This window comes from Poromitra crassiceps, assembly GCF_964638095.1.
Source record: "Poromitra crassiceps genome assembly, chromosome: 4".
Taxonomy (NCBI): Eukaryota; Metazoa; Chordata; class Actinopteri; order Beryciformes; family Melamphaidae; genus Poromitra; species Poromitra crassiceps.
The window spans coordinates 65888572-65905718 of NC_139626.1; the positions used below are offsets into that span (position 1 = coordinate 65888572).

Below are 17147 nucleotides of genomic sequence, written 5' to 3' on the forward strand. Positions count from 1 at the left end.
CCCTTAAACAATATTTATTTACAATAGAAGCATATGCCTCCTCTTTCATTTCCCCTATTCATTTCTCTAAGTCTCTGTTTATGGCTGAGAGCATCTCTGATTTAGTTACACACTAAGTCACCTCTCACACATTTTGAGGTCTCTATATACATCAGTTGACACTCATAACTTTCTCCCCATTCAGTTTAATCAACTCACAACCCCACTTCTATGTAAATTAAAACTTCATAACAACATTATGAAAAAGTAAAAATAACAATAATTCCCACACAATTTTCTTCATTGAAATAACTCATGCAACTCATTTCAACAGGTTTTTCTTTTTCTATTTTTTTCTTCTTTTTCTCTCCTCCACCCCCCTTTAAACTCACATCAAGACTACCTCTCACTTCTCTACTCTTTCTAAGGCCTCCTTATCCTCATCATTGTCATCTGTACCGCTTGAATGTTCATCGCTCTCTCAATTCCCTTTCCAATCAACTGTCTAACCAGCGGAATACAACAACATAACACAACTCCCAGAGTCACCAAGCAAACCACAATCACACTCCCAATCTTTGCAAAATACAACCCCCATCAACCAAAGCTCTGTTTCATCCACTTCATCCATTCCGGTTCATAACCTACATTACGATGTACTTCATCTCTCAACTTCTTCAGTCTCTGCATGGCTAAGGTAAAACTCCCATTAGATCCTGTGTTTCTGGGAATGTAGGTGCAGCACTGCTCTTGCCCAATTAACTCACACACTCCCCCACTACTCGCTAGTAGAAAATCCAGTGCCTGTCGATTTTGCCAAGCCATCTCACTAGTTGCATCTAGTTGTGCTCCCAGTGCATCTAATGACTCATGTGTCTCATTTAAAAACTTCATTTGATTATAGTAAATAAGGTTGATCCACGCGGTTTGCATATTTATAGCATAGGCGGGCAGGAAAATTGAAGACAAGGCTGTTGATAATGTACTTATGGCTCTTGCGTCCTCAGGCACTCCATACGGAATCCCTCCTTGCATCGATATACCTTCTCTGAAAACTCCTAGGTCCCTCTTGACTCTTGAGCTCACTGGCACTGTCTCTAGCTCCCCCTCTGGAATAATTACAATCGGCCTCAGCGCTTCTACCCTTGCACATCTTCCATTCCAGTTCGTAGGTAATGTGGCAAGCAGATTTTCCCCATCACAGATCCAAAACTGATCAGCTACTGCTTGTGTAGCATACTGATAAGCACACACTTGTGGAGTCGGGTACACTTGTCTTCCCTTCTTTACAGTTGTTGCTGTAATGCGGCTTCTCCTCGTCTCACTCAAAATAGCACAGTCATTCTCAAACACATCTTTGTTTTTCGGCCCCTTAAAGGTCAAATCCCATATGGTACTGCACTTCCTCTCATCCAAAAATCCCACTTCTTCCAACCCCCTCTTCTCAAAACACTCAAAAGATCCCACTAATTGTAATATTGACCCCTTTGGCACCTTTGGCTCTCCCATACGTACATCCAAACTCTTACATTTAAATCCTATCTCCTTGATTGTCTCATTTCCTTCCAAATCTACAGTCTTTGCTCCTGTCAGTGAGTCCTCACTATAGTACTCCTTGGATCCCAGCTGTTGTAGACATTGTGCTTCACAGAGGGGTGTCATTGTTATCCTCCCTATCCCTCTAAACCTATTTCTCATCACCCTCTCAAAATCCCTCACACTCCGCTCACAATTCTTCCAGCTATGTTTGGTGTTGACTATCAACAAAAGATCATCTCTCGCTCTAGAACATATGTAACACACCTCCTTACCCTGAGTCTTTCCTGTATACTTCATCCATTGATACCATACATTGTTTTCTGCCTGCCTAAACAATGGCTCTAATAACTCTCTAGCCCTCTGCCTATGTCTTCTCTGCTTCTTCTTCCCTCTCAGATGCCTCGTCACTCTACTCTTCTTACTGTCACTGTCTTCCTTAAACACTCTCTCTCTCTGTTCTAACTCCTCTATGATCTCCAACTGCACTTCCTCCTTGGTCATATTAGCTGTCTCATTAGCTGTCAAAATCTCTTCCTCCTCTCTCCATCCAATCATACTTCCACTACCACTCTCATCCACTTTCACTTCAGTCATCACTCTCTCATCCACCACCAGGGTCACTCTTTGAAATGCAAATCCTCCTCTCATCACCTCATCTTCACTTTCTGGTTTCATCAACTCTGAGTCATAAAATATACACACATATTCCCCCTCATCTCCCTTCTCTACATCTCTTATGCTCAGCGAACAATCTCCTTCCTTTCCTGCCATCATCCTCTCTCTCTCATAGTCACTAAGCATCGCATACTTTCTCTCCTCTGCTCTCTCTCCATCTCCTGATTCGCTATACACAAGATTTACCCATTCTTTATTCTGCCAGTGCCCGTCCAACTCCGGGCAATTACATGGTAGATGAACAACTTCTCCTGACTTCCCTCTAACTATAGTCTTCAAACTTCCTGGGCTTAACTTTCTTTCTGACTGGTCTTGAATCCCTTCGCTCTGCTGACCCTCTGTGCTGTTCACCTGGAGTACCACCTCCCTCTCTACTCTCTTCTTCTGGCTCACCCCCTCTCTCATCTGACTCACCTGGGCCTGGTACATTTCGTAGGTCAATGGTCTCAAATCTTCTCCCTTCACTCTCTGTGTCTCCCCCTCCACCTGCATCACCTCCATCATCATTATTCCCATCATCACCCACACTAATAGCCACCTGTTCCTCTGGTACCTCCTCTCCTGCATCTTCTCCTGTCCCCCCTCCCTCAATCTCCAACCCCTCCTCTCCTCCATCTGCTGGAGCTTTAACACAGTGATTGACATGATGCCACGTCGGTGATCCCTTCACTTGCACAGCTGTACCAGTACTACGCACCACTTCAAAAGGCCCCTCCCTTCTGGCGTTATACCATTTCCGGCGATACACTTTTACAAACACTTTGTCTCCTTGTTGTATCTTCCTTTCTTGCGTTTCCTCTCCTCTGTTCCCCTCTGCCTGTTTTTCAGAGACATATGTAGCAATACTTCTATGGAGAGTTGATAAGTAATTTACATATTTTCTCATTTCCTCCTCTAGGAGAGACAAGCTTGGACCTTTCCCCCCACTCTCAGACACGGTGTTGACATCCTCCTTCCCATCACTAGCTCATGTGGTGTCAACCTCAATCCGCGCAGTTCACTCGAACGACAGGCCATTAGTGCCAGTGGAAGTGCTTCTATCCAATTTAGCCCTGTTTGCCCACAAATTTTCACTAGACGGTTTTTAAGCACCCCATTCATCCTCTCTACCGCCCCCTGGCTTTGGGGATGATAAATCGATCCGAGCCTCTGTTTTATGCATAACTTCTGTAAGAGAATTTTAATCACCTTGTCCACAAACTCTTTCCCGTTGTCCAATGTAACTCGATCTGGTATCCCCCAACGAGGGATGATCTCTCTATACAGAAACTTAGCCACTGAGTGCGCATCCTTGTGTTTCGTCGGACAGGCCTCTACCCATCTGCTATATTTGTCAATAACAACTAGCATGTATCTCTTGCCCCCCACTGGCTTTATCATATCGCAGTAGTCAAGCATTAAATCTCGCATTGGCCCGTTGGGTGTCGGAATGTACCCTGGATGTACTAGAACTCCTCTCCTCGCATTGTTTTTCAGACAAATGATACATCTCCCTATCACCTTGTCTATTTGCTCCAGTAAATACGGAGCCCAAAACCCATATTCCTGTGTTATCTTTCTCTTTACCTCCCCTCTCGCTACATGTGCCAATCCATGCGCTTCCTGGATAAGTAATCCTAGCAGGTCTGCAGGTGCTACTACTAACCCCTCATGGTTCCTCCACAACCCAGTGCTGTCTTGACTAGCTCCCCTCTCTCTCCACAGCTGTTTATCTATCACATCCACTTCTTCCTGCATCAATACAATATCTTTCAGTGTGATTTTATCCTCCAACTCTATCTCATGCGCCACCAAAAGAACTTTCCCTGGCTTATCAGCTCCCGCCACTTGCTTCGCTGCTTCATCTGCTGCATTGTTCCCTCTCGTCACTCTAGATACACCTGACTTATGTGCTGCACATTTAGCTATCGCCATCTCTTTAGGCTTCATCATAGCTTGTAGCAACTTCATAATCTGCACACTGTGTTGTATTGGTGAGCCATCAGTTTTCTTAAAACCACGACTCTTCCACACTGCTCCAAAAGATCTGACTCCTTAAGTGGAACTGCTTGTAGATCTGACCTCAGTTTTGAGTACCTCTCTGCTTCTTGCAAACAATTGTGCTCTTCCCCATCCTCCTCAGTCGGCAGACTCTCAGCCGGGTTCACTGTATTACATCTTGCCAACGTCACATCTTCCTGCTCTAGCAATCTATGATAGTCCCTAATCCTTGGTGCAGTTAGAACATGCTTGCCATGGTTTAGAAGATTCCTAAGACTATGATGTGTCAAAATAGTTACAGGGTATCCCATAGTCACCGTTGATGCTTTCTCATACATCAAGTAAACCCCTGCCATCGCCCTATAACAAGGTGCCATCCCCATCTCCACCCCAGAGTACGCTACAGAGTAGTACGCTATTGGCTGTGGTTTCACCCCTGTTCCTGTAGGTTGCGCTAGAACGGCACATGCATATCTCCCACTAGCTGAAGAGGAAACATACAAAACAAAATTCTTTCCATAATCTGGCAGCGCTAAGGCTGGTGCTTCCTGCAATCTTTGTTTTATTGTTTCAAACGCCAAATGGCCTTCTTGTGTCCACACCAGGTTACCATGTAGCAACCCACTCCCTGCTTCTTTATTCATGGCCCTCAAAGGTGCAACAATCCTAGTATAATCTTCAATCCATGCTGATGAATACCCCACTATACCCAAGAAACCCAACATCTCCCTCACTGTTCTCGGCTTAGGTGCTTTTCGAATAGCCTCTAAATGCACTTCAGAGATCCCTCTGTGGCCTTGTGTTATTCTCTGTCCTAGATAGATCACTTCATCTTTACAGTACTGCAACTTCTTCTGTGACACTTTATGTCCTTTCGCTGCTAATAACTTCAGCAGTTTTACTGAGTCCTCATGACACTGATCTTTGTCACTAGAGCAAATCAAGATATCATCTACATACTGTATAACAGTACCTCCTATTGACCTCTCTATCTCCCTCAAATCCTCCCTCAAAATCTTATTAAAGATGTGTGGGCTGTGTTTGAATCCCTGCGGCAATCTTTCATACTCATATGATCTCCCCTCATAGGTAAACCCAAACAGCCCTTTACATTCTTCCCCTAGTGGAACACTAAAAAACGCCCCACATAAATCTATCACTGTAAAACATGCAGCTTCAGCAGGGATCTGGGCTAACAGAGTGTGGGGATCTGGTACATCCGCCGGATAATCTACCACAACCTCATTCACTAGGCGTAAATCATGCACTAGTCTATAGCTACCATCCGGTTTCTTTACTGGTAAAAGGGGCGTGTTACTCTGTGGATTTTGTGTCACTCTTAGAACTCCAGCTTCTAATAGTCCGTTTATTTGCGGCCTTATGCCTTGAATAGCCTCTACCCTCAACGGATATTGAGTTTTCCATGGAGGATAACTTCCCCCTCTAAGCTCCACTTTCACTGGTTGTGCAGATTTTACAAGTCCTATGTCTGTGCTATGTTTTGACCAGAGACATTCTGGCACCTGTCGCAGCATCTCTCCCTCATAGTCTCTCTCCTCTGCTGCAACATACACTGATTCATTGGTCATTTGTACTGCTTGTGGTTTACCTCTCCCCTGTGCCGAAATCATAATTTTCATGAATCTTTGATCTTTGCTCACCCAGAGTGCAGAATTCCCTTTCACTACCTCAAAAATAGCCTTCTCTGCTTCTACCATCATTGCTCCTACATCCTTCTGACCCCCTCCTATCCCATACTCTCTATCCAGAAAGTCACTTTTGTTTATTTTCATTGCTACCCCCTGCGGTCCTAGAATTATGCAACTTGAGCTGATCTCCACCTGCTCTGGTTGCTGTTTCATCCACTCATCTGAGTCTACCTGAGCCTCATCTTTGTGATACTGTAGTGTACAGTGGAAAGGATATTCTGGCACACTTGCTCTCGGCACATTCGCATCTATGAATCTCTCCCATAGTTTAGCTGGTCCCAGCAACTCTTCACTCAACGCTCCCGAGATACATCTAATTGCAGAGCCGCAGAGCCAGCTGGCTACGCCTCTTGACACGGTCTGGCTACACCTCTTGACACGGTCTGGCTACGCCTCTTGACACGGTCCAACAACGCATGCGCTAACAGAAGAGAGAGATCCAAGAATAAAATGGCGCAACAATGCAGATTAACATCTACGGTAAAATATATATAAAAAACATATTTTTCTCTTGCAGTCTCTTTTGAAATGCCACCAAATATATATAAACATTAAGTTACATCTGCCTGTCGGTGGCTAATGTTAATTCTACTAATGGTGTTTGTGTCATTCAGTGATTTAGCATTAGCTAGTAGCTACGTTAGCTATTAAAAGCACATGTTTTGTGGCAAGTTCCGCTGTTGTAGTAACCTACTAACGTGAGTTGGGCATTCGGGGACGGTTCACACACGTTGATGTATTTTACAAGCATGTCTCGGGCAGCAGAACGAGCAAGTGAATGGTTGTGGTTAAGGAGGAAACATGCTAACTGGGGAGCATGCTAAGGTATGAGGCCTTGTGTTCACACTACACTACAGCCATCAAGGAGATATGACTATTTGTGGTTATGGTGGTAATAGGGCTGGATTAAAAAAAAATAGATATATCCATATTGAGTCGATATTCATGTAAAGGAACGATTATCAATACATAAATCCCAGTATCGATATTAATGTTTTTGTTTGTTATATATAAGTTGGTATCTGGACTCAATTCCCCACAATGCACCACTCCTTCACATCATTCCTTTAGACCCTTTTCACGGCAGCCAAGTAACACAGGCGTACCAAAACATTAATTAGGGTTCCTTTCAAACTTCAAGTCCATTTAGGTGTTCCAGTGCTGGGGCCCTAATTAGTGAGTTGGTTGCACCTGTGTTTACCCTGCCTTTTAGACACAACATGGTGGTTGTGAAAAGGGTCTATAGACTACATGCACAACTTCTTTACTTGATGAAATTAGTACAGCTTCTTTATTTCCTGGCCTACACTATTGGATGAACTGATTAATCAGGTGTGCCTGATCATTGTTGTGACTGCAGCACACCTGACATTAATCAGTTCATCCAATAGTGATGACAGGAAATAAAGAAGCTGTACTAATTTCAGGAAGTAGTGGAGTTGTGCATTTAGCCCATTGCATCTCATTCAGCTGCCTGCAATCATGTAACCTCCTCAACAGCAGGTATGACCCTCAACCAGGGATCATCTTCTCCGCTTTGTTTCCTTCCACTTTTTAACCAGAATTTAAGCATACATGGCCCTTGGTCACATTTATCTGTGACTTAGACATATTTAGTACTCAATGGGAATATATTGACGCTCGTTACATTTAGAGATCTCTTCATTTCACTTTGGGGGGTGTTTTATAACGGTATGTTGTGCTTTATCGTTTCAGAACCACATTACGTTTCACCGAGGTGGCCAACTGCCCATGCCCATAGCTGTCCACAAAGATGGGGTGTTTTTCCGTTGTCCTTTCTGCGTGGAAAAGCACTTCAAAGCAAGTTGGAAGAACAAGGTGGAGGCCCATTTGCAATCCCATCAGAAGACAGCAGTTGTCCTGGGAGGTAACATACTTTCCTATTGTTGAATTGTCATCTACTTTTGCTTATTTGAACCTGATAGCACAACCGCGGTTGTTTTAAATGTGCTGGCTTATATAAATAAACTTTGCATAAATGTCTATTAGATTAACCAAACGCCCTTACTAGCTAAACCCACACCTGATATATACCCCATATGGCATGCTATTCTGGCACGAAAAAAATATATACATATATATGATAGATTTTACAACACATAAATGTCCACGATACCATGAAACGTTGGATTTTTGTCCGTTATCATACCATCAAAAAATCATACCGTTGCATCCCTAGTCCCATATGGGGCAAACCTGATATTAACGTCACCAAAACTTGGCAACAACCCATTGATTTCTTTACCCTCAATCAAGCATCTTCCACCTGGTTTTAAAACCACATACTGTCCCTCTCACCTCTGTGGTAGTTTTATTCAATATAAATGTAAGGATCACAGAACTCACACTCCACAATGTTTGTCCATTTGTATGAAACCTAAATCTATCTTGGGGGTTATGCTGCCCTCTTTCAGCAAGTATAAATAGCACCCCTGCGGGTGACCTAATAGACCTTTCTCACGGGGGCCATTTTGTGTCGAAAAGGCAGGGTTAACACAGGTGCAAGCAAACCATTAATGAGGGTTTCCAACTTCCATGATTGGAATGTGGAAACCCTCATTAGTGTTTTGCTCGCACCTGTGTTTATTCTGCCTTTTTGACACAAAATGGCCCCCGTGAGAAGGGTCTATTGAGCCAAACATTTTTAATTGGATAATGTTGGAGCCAAACATTTTTAATTACGTAATTAGGGATGATTACAATTGGTGAATTTGTTATGCCTGCACAGATTATTGTCAGAATGTGCAATGCTGTGCAATGGCTGCGCAGCCTCCAGCATACAGGGACGGGTATTCCACTAGTAAGAGAAATGCATTTTAATGGGTGTTTGTGCAACTTTCATATTCTCAATTTTCATACAATTACTAACTCTGTCTCTGAATTTCACAGACTTGACCATTCACAGATGTGGGCTAGGTTGCAATAAGATGCTGCTGCATCATCATTGTCCATACTGCCCAGGAATGTTTGATAGGAGGGAGCGCTTTGTGAAGCATCTTGAAAAGTGCCAAGCCAAAGCTCCAGTCAGCTCACTCTCTGGCCCAGCCACAGCACCAGCATTTGCCAGTCCAGTCCCTCCAGTCAGTTCACTCTCTGGCCCAGCCGCAACACCAGCATTTGCCAGTCCAGTCCCTCCAGTCAGTTCACTCTCTGGCCCAGCCGCAACACCAGCATTTGCCAGTCCAGTCCCTCCAGTCAGTTCACTCTCTGGCCCAGCCGCAACACCAGCATTTGCCAGTCCAGTCACTCCAGTCAGTTCACTCTCTGACCCAGCCACAGCACCAGCTTGCCAGTCCAGTCACTCCAGTCAGTTCACTCTCTGGCCCAGCCACAGCACCAGCTTGCCAGTCCAGTCCCTCCAGTCAGTTCACTCTCTGGCCCAGCCACAGCACCAGCTTGCCAGTCCAGTCACTCCAGTCACTTCACTCTCTGGCCCAGCTAAAGCTCCAGCATTTGCCAGTCCAGTCACTTCACTCTCTGGCCCAGCTAAAGCTCCAGCATTTGCCAGTCCAGTCAGTTCACTCTCTGGCCCAGCCGCAACACCAGCATTTGCCAGTCCAGTCCCTCCAGTCAGTTCACTCTCTGGCCCAGCCGCAACACCAGCATTTGCCAGTCTAGTCACTCCAGTCAGTTCACTCTCTGACCCAGCCACAGCACCAGCTTGCCAGTCCAGTCACTCCAGTCAGTTCACTCTCTGGCCCAGCCACAGCACCAGCTTGCCAGTCCAGTCCCTCCAGTCAGTTCACTCTCTGGCCCAGCCACAGCACCAGCTTGCCAGTCCAGTCCCTCCAGTCACTTCACTCTCTGGACCAGCCACAACACCAGCATTTGCCAGTCCAGTCAGTTCACTCTCTGGCCCAGCCGCAACACCAGCATTTGCCAGTCCAGTCCCTCCAGTCAGTTCACTCTCTGACCCAGCCACAGCACCAGCTTGCCAGTCCAGTCACTCCAGTCAGTTCACTCTCTGGCCCAGCCACAGCACCAGCTTGCCAGTCCAGTCCCTCCAGTCAGTTCACTCTCTGGCCCAGCCACAGCACCAGCTTGCCAGTCCAGTCCCTCCAGTCACTTCACTCTCTGGACCAGCCACAACACCAGCATTTGCCAGTCCAGTCACTTCACTCTCTGGACCAGCCACAACACCAGCATTTGCCAGTCCAGTCACTTCACTCTCTGGACCAGCCGCAACACCAGCATTTGCCAGTCCAGTCACTCCAGTCAGTTCATGTAAAAAAAAAAGAGTCCGTGAAAGAACTGTGATCCAAAAACAATGCCCCTTTTGTAAAGTACTCTATAACAAAAGGAACCTAAAGAAACATATTGAAAGGAAACATACAAAGGAAAAAGTTAAAGACATTAATGCAAGGCGTCACCTTACTGGTGAAATAATTGATAAAGAGAACGATATTTATGCTGTTCTAAAAGCATTCAAGGGGCACAGCATACCTCTGCATGTGCAGTTGAAAACCTGGGGCACAAATCATCACGTACTGTGTGAACATAGTGAGTGCCAGATGAACATGGATGTTGCACACCTGAGTGGCCTTTCCAACTATCTGTGCCAACACATAAGATCTACCTCATACATCACGTCATCTGCCAAGGCTGAGACACTATCTCCATGTGTACTGGATGAGATGGTAAATGCAAAATGGTTTGGTCAGGGAGCCAAGAAGGACTGCTTGAAACTGCAAGAACTTTCAACCAACAACAAGACACCTCTGTCAGTTCACACAATTGGTATTCCTGGAACAAAACAGTGCATCTCGGTGTATGAACCAACAATATCGCACTACAGCCGTCTTGGGCGTGTGATGGTCGTCTATGATACAAAGCAGAACAGATGGACCTGTCCATGTACCAACCAGCAGAGATCTTGCATTCACAAATATATTGCCAAATGGCACCTCTTCGAAACACAGCGCAATATTTTCCGGACAGTACGCAGCACAGAAGATGATGTGAACACAGAAATGGAGCATGGCTGTTCTTCAGGAGAGAAGAGTGAGGAAGACAGCAGTCTTGTATATCCCCCAAAAGGTGTGCTGTTAGAAAAAATGGTGTCATACATTCAGAAGAATAAGACCATTCCAGCTATCCTTCCAGAAGAATTCCGTCATCCAGTACCACACAGAGTGTACCCCAGGCACCTAGTCCCTGATGAAACACTTTGTCAGGAATGTGAGGGCAGAGTACCACTTACGGACCCGGTCCTTATAACAAAAACGGCAAAAATACTCACTACCTTGTGTGTAATCAAAGGTAGGTTCTCATATGTATCTCAGTAGTTTCTTATAATTTTAATGTTAATGATGTTATTGTTCGAAGGCAGAGATTTTCCAAGTGGGAGGTGGGCCTACCCATAGGGGCTCTTTCAGGGGAGGCTTAGTGAATGCAAGTGAAAGTTGTTACATTAGTTATAAAAATAGCCTAAATGCGTGCGACTTGGTCACAGATGGTTCCAAGATCCAGTACTGTAGCTTTGGGGAAATTTACTGTTTTTCCCAGTCAGAAACAACTAAATGCCTTCAAAAAGGACATTCTTATGTAGTTGGTGTTAGTCTGAAGTATGTCGAACAGCAATATCGGGCTATCTTTGCTCAATTGTTGATTGTCTGGGATCAAATAAATGTCTGATTATGAAAACCCCTGCTGTAAGGTATAAAATATCTTAATCTTGATGTAATTTTTCCCATCGTTTGTTCAGATGTGTCCACTTACTGCAAGTACTGCCCGCAATGTGGGATGTGCTACCGGTATCAAGAGTGGAAAAACGGTGTCTGTAACTTTGATGACCATGTAATCCTGAGCTTGCCCTTGTGCTTAACACTGAGGAACTTACTCCAGGTACATGTTACTGAAATAAATAAAGGAGAATTTCCTATTTTTTTACAACCTGGACCATATGTCCAGCTTTAAATATTAATTTTAAGCCACCCTGAAAAGTTTGGTTTGATTCCGTTCAGCAGAAAGAAATTAGGCTTTGAAAAAACAAAAACACAAAACAAGGCAGTTGTCTTGGGCCCTGGAACCAGGATGGCCCTCTAAATGTCTAATTATCTTTCAAATTTAATTGGATGGAGGTTGGTTGGGGGCCTTATGGGATTTGTCCCTCTATTTTGACTTCTGAAATATCCCTTTAAAGTAAATTTAGAATGACTTAATCGCTGTGGGGAACATAGTAATCAATTTGTTTCCTCTTTTCAGGTCCACACTGCAATTAGCAGAGCAGTGCAGTTTCTGCAACTGTCAACGGATGCACAGTTTCCCAATTCAGACACAGTTCTCCATGCCTACTTACATTTTGAAGCTTTGACAGAACATGACCATAATTACTCATGCATCTCCTGTGGTGATCACCCACCAGTGGTGATAATGGACCTACCGTAAATTCCGGACTATAAGACGCACCGGTCTATAAGCCGCAGCACCAAAATTGACTATTTTTTTCTTCTATAAGCCGCACCGGACTATAAGCCGCGGGTGTTTTGATGTTTAATTACCATATGAAAGGGTTCGTGCACAGAGAGGAATGTCGGGAAAGAGATCGCTGTTTGGGGAAGCTCCCATTTATTAACATTTCAACAAAACAAAACAAAAGTCAGGTCACTAATCCCCAGACAAAATCACACAACAATTATAGGCTACCGTATATGTGCAGCAAACCTGTAACCAGAGAAGTCAAGTCACTAATCCTCGTCTTCCTCTTCTTCCTGCGTACTGAAACCACCAAAGTCCTCATCTTCAGTGTCGGAAACGAACAGGTTCAGGGTGGCTTCGTCAACCACTCTCCTCTCTCCTTCATTGTCACTCAAAACCAACGAACTCCTCTTCATCACTGTCGGCATCGAACAGCCTCTGAAGCCTCTGACGGCCCTCAGCGCCAGCTGTGGCGGCGTCATCCTTTTCATCCCGCAGCAGTCCAGCGTTTTGGAACCCGTTGGTGATTGTGGATGTTTTCACACTCCTATAATATTCCGTGATCTTCCTTTGTGTGAATTCGCCGAAGTTTGTGATTTTCTCCTGGTAGTCGGGAGGGAGTTGTTCAGTAGTTCTCCCCCGGACGGACAGTCCCTTTCGTCTCATGAATCGGTAGCACCAAGATGGCCCACCTCTGAAATGTTCAATTTTCATCTCGGTGGCGATTGTTTTGGCCTTCAGTCGGATCTGCACCGTGGAAACGCCTCGGCCGTCTCCTCTCTGGGTCAACACCCAGTCCTCAAGGGAATCTTCAAGTTCCGGCCATCTGCTTTTGTGGCCTCTGAAGGACTTTTTTGTCTTATTACACTGAGACAGTTGCTCCTGCTGCTTCTTCCAACGTCTCACCATTGACTCATCGATGCCCAGGGTACGCGCTGCTGCTCTGTTTGTTTCTTTTAGTGCGAGTTCGACTGCTTTCAGCTTGAAAGCTGCGTCGTGTGACTTTCTGCGTATCTTCCCCATGGTGAGTGAGAGAGAGACTGCTCCTCTTGTTGTGATTCCGGGCTGATGAACTTTGCTTACCGTAATTACCATATGTAAGGGTTCACGCACAGAGGGGATTGTTGGCTGTTTGAGGAAGCTCCCATTTACCGTATTACCATAACATTTCAACAAAACAACATAACACAACACCTTTGTTTATTTCGACAGTGCACACAGTGTCCGCGGTGTGGTGAAAAGAGGGCAACAGAGGAAATTAAAACAGAAGTGGATTTATAGGTAGAAAGAGTGCTAAAAAAGAGAGATTTTATTTGTATTTGAATTTTTTTTTCTGAAAAAATCCATAGATAAGACGCACCGTTATATAAGCCGCAGGGGCCAAAAAACGGGAAAAAAGCCGCGGCTTATAGTCCGGAATTTACGGTACATAAGAAGGCTGCGTTTCATCTTGCAGGTATGTTGTTCACCACAATTTCAGAATCTGTTCTTCATGAAATGCAGTAAAACCTTCTGTGAGGTTACTTTTTCCGAATAGTTTTACAGTATGTTCTCTTGAAATTCTGTTTTTAGTGAGTGACCTCAAGGAACCTCCGGAGAACTTCAAAGGAGAAGTTAACATTGAACATTTTTGGGAGGCAGTATCAAGGGAAATGATCGGACGAGGATTTGTGAAAAGTAATTAAATCCTACAGTATAATTGGTTGTCTGCCCGTAAAATGTTGATGTGGTTGAGATCTGTCTTCAGTTTAATGCTAGATTAAATGAATTAACTTAATACTTGCATGTACAGTAGAGAGAAATCAAATAATAGACCATCCTGGGATCACACCAGCCGTGACGCATCAAGACGAATGTGGGCCGGGGGGGGGGATCACACCCATTTTAGAACTCAACCTTTGTTTTCATGTCATCTACACACCTGTTTTATTTCACCCAAAGAAGACCGTTACAACAACAATGTATAGAATGGTTCTTCAAAACCTATACCTAGTACTCTCTCCGCTGGACCCACTATTGAGTACGGTACATACTTTTATATGTAATCCACAAAAAAGTAGTTTTAGATTTAATTCCGCTTTATTTTTTAAATAAAGTCTTAAAGAAGAACTTCACCTAAAAACAATGCGGATTTATTTTGCACATGACATATCTGAAAACTGTAAACAGTTTTGCTGGCATTCATTTACGGTAGTCTTGACAGTCTTGAGAGTTGATTAATTAATTCAAATCAACTCAACAACTGTCAAACAATGACTGTCTGCAAAACTGTTTACAGTTTTCAGATGTGTGAGATCATGTGCAAAATAAGTCGGTGTTGCCTTTTAGATATGTGTGAGATCATGTGCAAAATAAGTCTGTGTTGTCTTTTGGTGAAGTTCTCCTTCAAACTATTCTATTGAACTAATTGAAGTCTTTGATATCTGCAGACACCCAGTATAATGATGAACATTTATCAAGGGGTTCAGTTTGAATGCTGTATTCTATCTTGTTAATGCTATATTTTCTGTTTTAGGTGCAAGAGACAACCCTTTCAGAGTTACACCCACATACCAATTTTGGGCTCCGTGGATAGGGAGAAACACACGTGACTCAAACTTGGTGCTTAACACTGAATTTGAAAAGATGAAACCCTCTAAAGCTAAGCTGGAGGCTGCGGAACTTCCAGTAACTGAAGATCATCTTAGAGAAGAGCTTTTTAAGCAGAAGGTCTGTGTGCTCTTAAATGTCTATAGAGCATACATTATCTTTTGAAATTCAAGATTGTAATCCATTTATTTAACTAAAACATTTTTAATTTTGTTTCTGTTCACATGTAGGTTCCAGTTATACGAAAGCTGTGCAGAGAGTGTGGGCTTGACTCTACAGGATCACGGAGTGACCTCTTAGTGAGGTTGTCGACTGAGATGAAGTCGAGACAAACCTATGACAAAATCTTTCAGAAGATTTGGGCCGCCTCAGGTGTGTTTTGATTTCAGCAGTTCTTGTTTGACCAACGCATATATCGTCTCTTAAATTTGAGTAAAAGGTTTGCTCTTATCTAGACTCTTTGACTGGTCAACTCAAATCTTTCAGTTTGTGAAGCCGAGTGTTGGAGTGCGGTTTTCTGGCTCTTACTTTACTGGTTACTCTTACAGGTGGATGGGCAGTGATCATGTGCCCCTGTGGGATTGTATACAGCGTCAAATGTAATCTTCGAGCTGAGAGCCCACGGGATTTCGCTGACATGCTGTTGTCCTGGAAACACATGCCGAATGTGGTTATTTATGATTTTGCACGAGGTCTTGCAACACACACCAATCTTCGAGAACCAGAGAAGTTGCCTTTCAGGCCATTTGAAGGGCGCTTAATGGAGCCAACAGAAGAAAACATTGCATTGGCAGAACATGGATCAGTAAAAGTGTCTTTGCCGTGGTTGGACACCAGAGCACCTTCGCACAATAACTGTGGACATCCAGTGACTGGTTCCTCTGAACATTATGTCCTATATGACCGGTTCCACGAAAAAAACACAAAGGACAGGAGAGATGTCCTACGAAGGTTGAATCTGGTTCCTCAACTGTCTGGAAAGGTCAACAGCCAAGTAGCAGAACAGTTTTTTGCAAAAATGAAAAAAAATAACTACTTCATGAATATGGCTTTGGTTTCTACTCATACATTCCTTATGAGGAATCTCATCCATCAACACAATATTGCCCTCAATAAGAAAAGAGCTGAAACAATTCGAAAAACTTTCGGTAAAACTTTGAAGATCAACAGTTTTAGTCAAGCTGTATTAGGTAACTATGAATGCAGTTGCATCACGAAGCCATCAATTTCTTTTAACTGGCATACTTTGGAGTTGTCATTTTTGTGTTTTGTGTTTTCAGAGGGACCAGACCCCCCCTTGCCCCCAGTAAGAGCTGCCATGGTCCTCCCAGCGGCAACTCCTGCACACGTAACAGGTGATCTGTAGACTATTAATTTGAGGTCATTTTCATGTTTAATTATGAACCTGTTATGTGTCTTTATTTAAGTTAATCACTATCAATTCTAGTGGAAAAGCTGTTGGCTATGTATAGGTTTTGATGATGTTTTGAGGTATGATTGTGTCATAAGAGTCTGTCTCAGGGGATTCGTTATTGTTACAACAGAAAACTGCAATGTATAGAGTGTGCCTGGAGAGGTAACAAACATGTTTGTTGAGCTGGAAACTAAATTAGCTTAATTCTATGAATGGACTATGAACACGGCTCGACACTAACAACAACTATGTAAACACGTCAATGCCGGTGTTAATATTTAATGGATTGAAATAATTTGCTGCTTAAAAAGCAACACTTAGAATTTATGTTAGATTTTCTTTTGCTATTGGCTGAACAGTTTTACTGGCTGATGTCAATTCCAAGTTTCGTCACAAGCCAATAAACATCTTGCACAGTGCAGCATTCAAATATCGCCGCTTTTGTCAGACCCGACTTGATGCTTCTGTGATGCCCTGCGTCGCTTCCATTTCCAGTGAGTCTGCGCCTTTAGCTTTAAACATGTTAGCTTTAAACATGCTGCGCCGTTAGCTTTAGACATGCACTAACATGTATTCATCCATTGTGTTGGCTTTAAACATGCACTAACATGTAGTCATCCATTGTGTTTTTCAACTTATGTTTCCGTGGAGGCAGTGTGTCAGACAGAAGCCTTCACTGTGCCCCGGGCAGACCGCACCGCCTCCCAGACAGCATTCACTGTGCCTCAGGCAGTCTGCACCGCCCCCCAGACAGCCTTCACTGTGCCCCCTAGAAAGGCAGTGACAATGAAGCCATGGGAAGATGAATGGAGTCCTATCCAGGA

The 17147-nt window shown here is 43.8% G+C and overlaps 1 protein-coding gene and 2 long non-coding RNA genes across 3 annotated transcripts in view; 2 read left to right on the top strand and 1 right to left on the bottom strand.

Annotated features, from left to right (window-relative positions):
• The window catches only part of LOC310775420 (NACHT, LRR and PYD domains-containing protein 3-like), an 888839-nt gene that overhangs the window by 362409 nt on the left and 509283 nt on the right, over nucleotides 1–17147 (bottom strand). The gene's annotated exons all lie outside the window — the stretch shown is intronic.
• Nucleotides 10872–12217, top strand: LOC310775428. Its single transcript, XR_014552668.1, has 3 exons — nucleotides 10872–11162; nucleotides 11608–11747; nucleotides 12108–12217. It is a non-coding gene; the product is annotated as an uncharacterized lncRNA (long non-coding RNA).
• Nucleotides 14986–15622, top strand: LOC310775429. The gene is made up of 3 exons (XR_014552669.1): nucleotides 14986–15029; nucleotides 15140–15281; nucleotides 15458–15622. It is a non-coding gene; the product is annotated as an uncharacterized lncRNA (long non-coding RNA).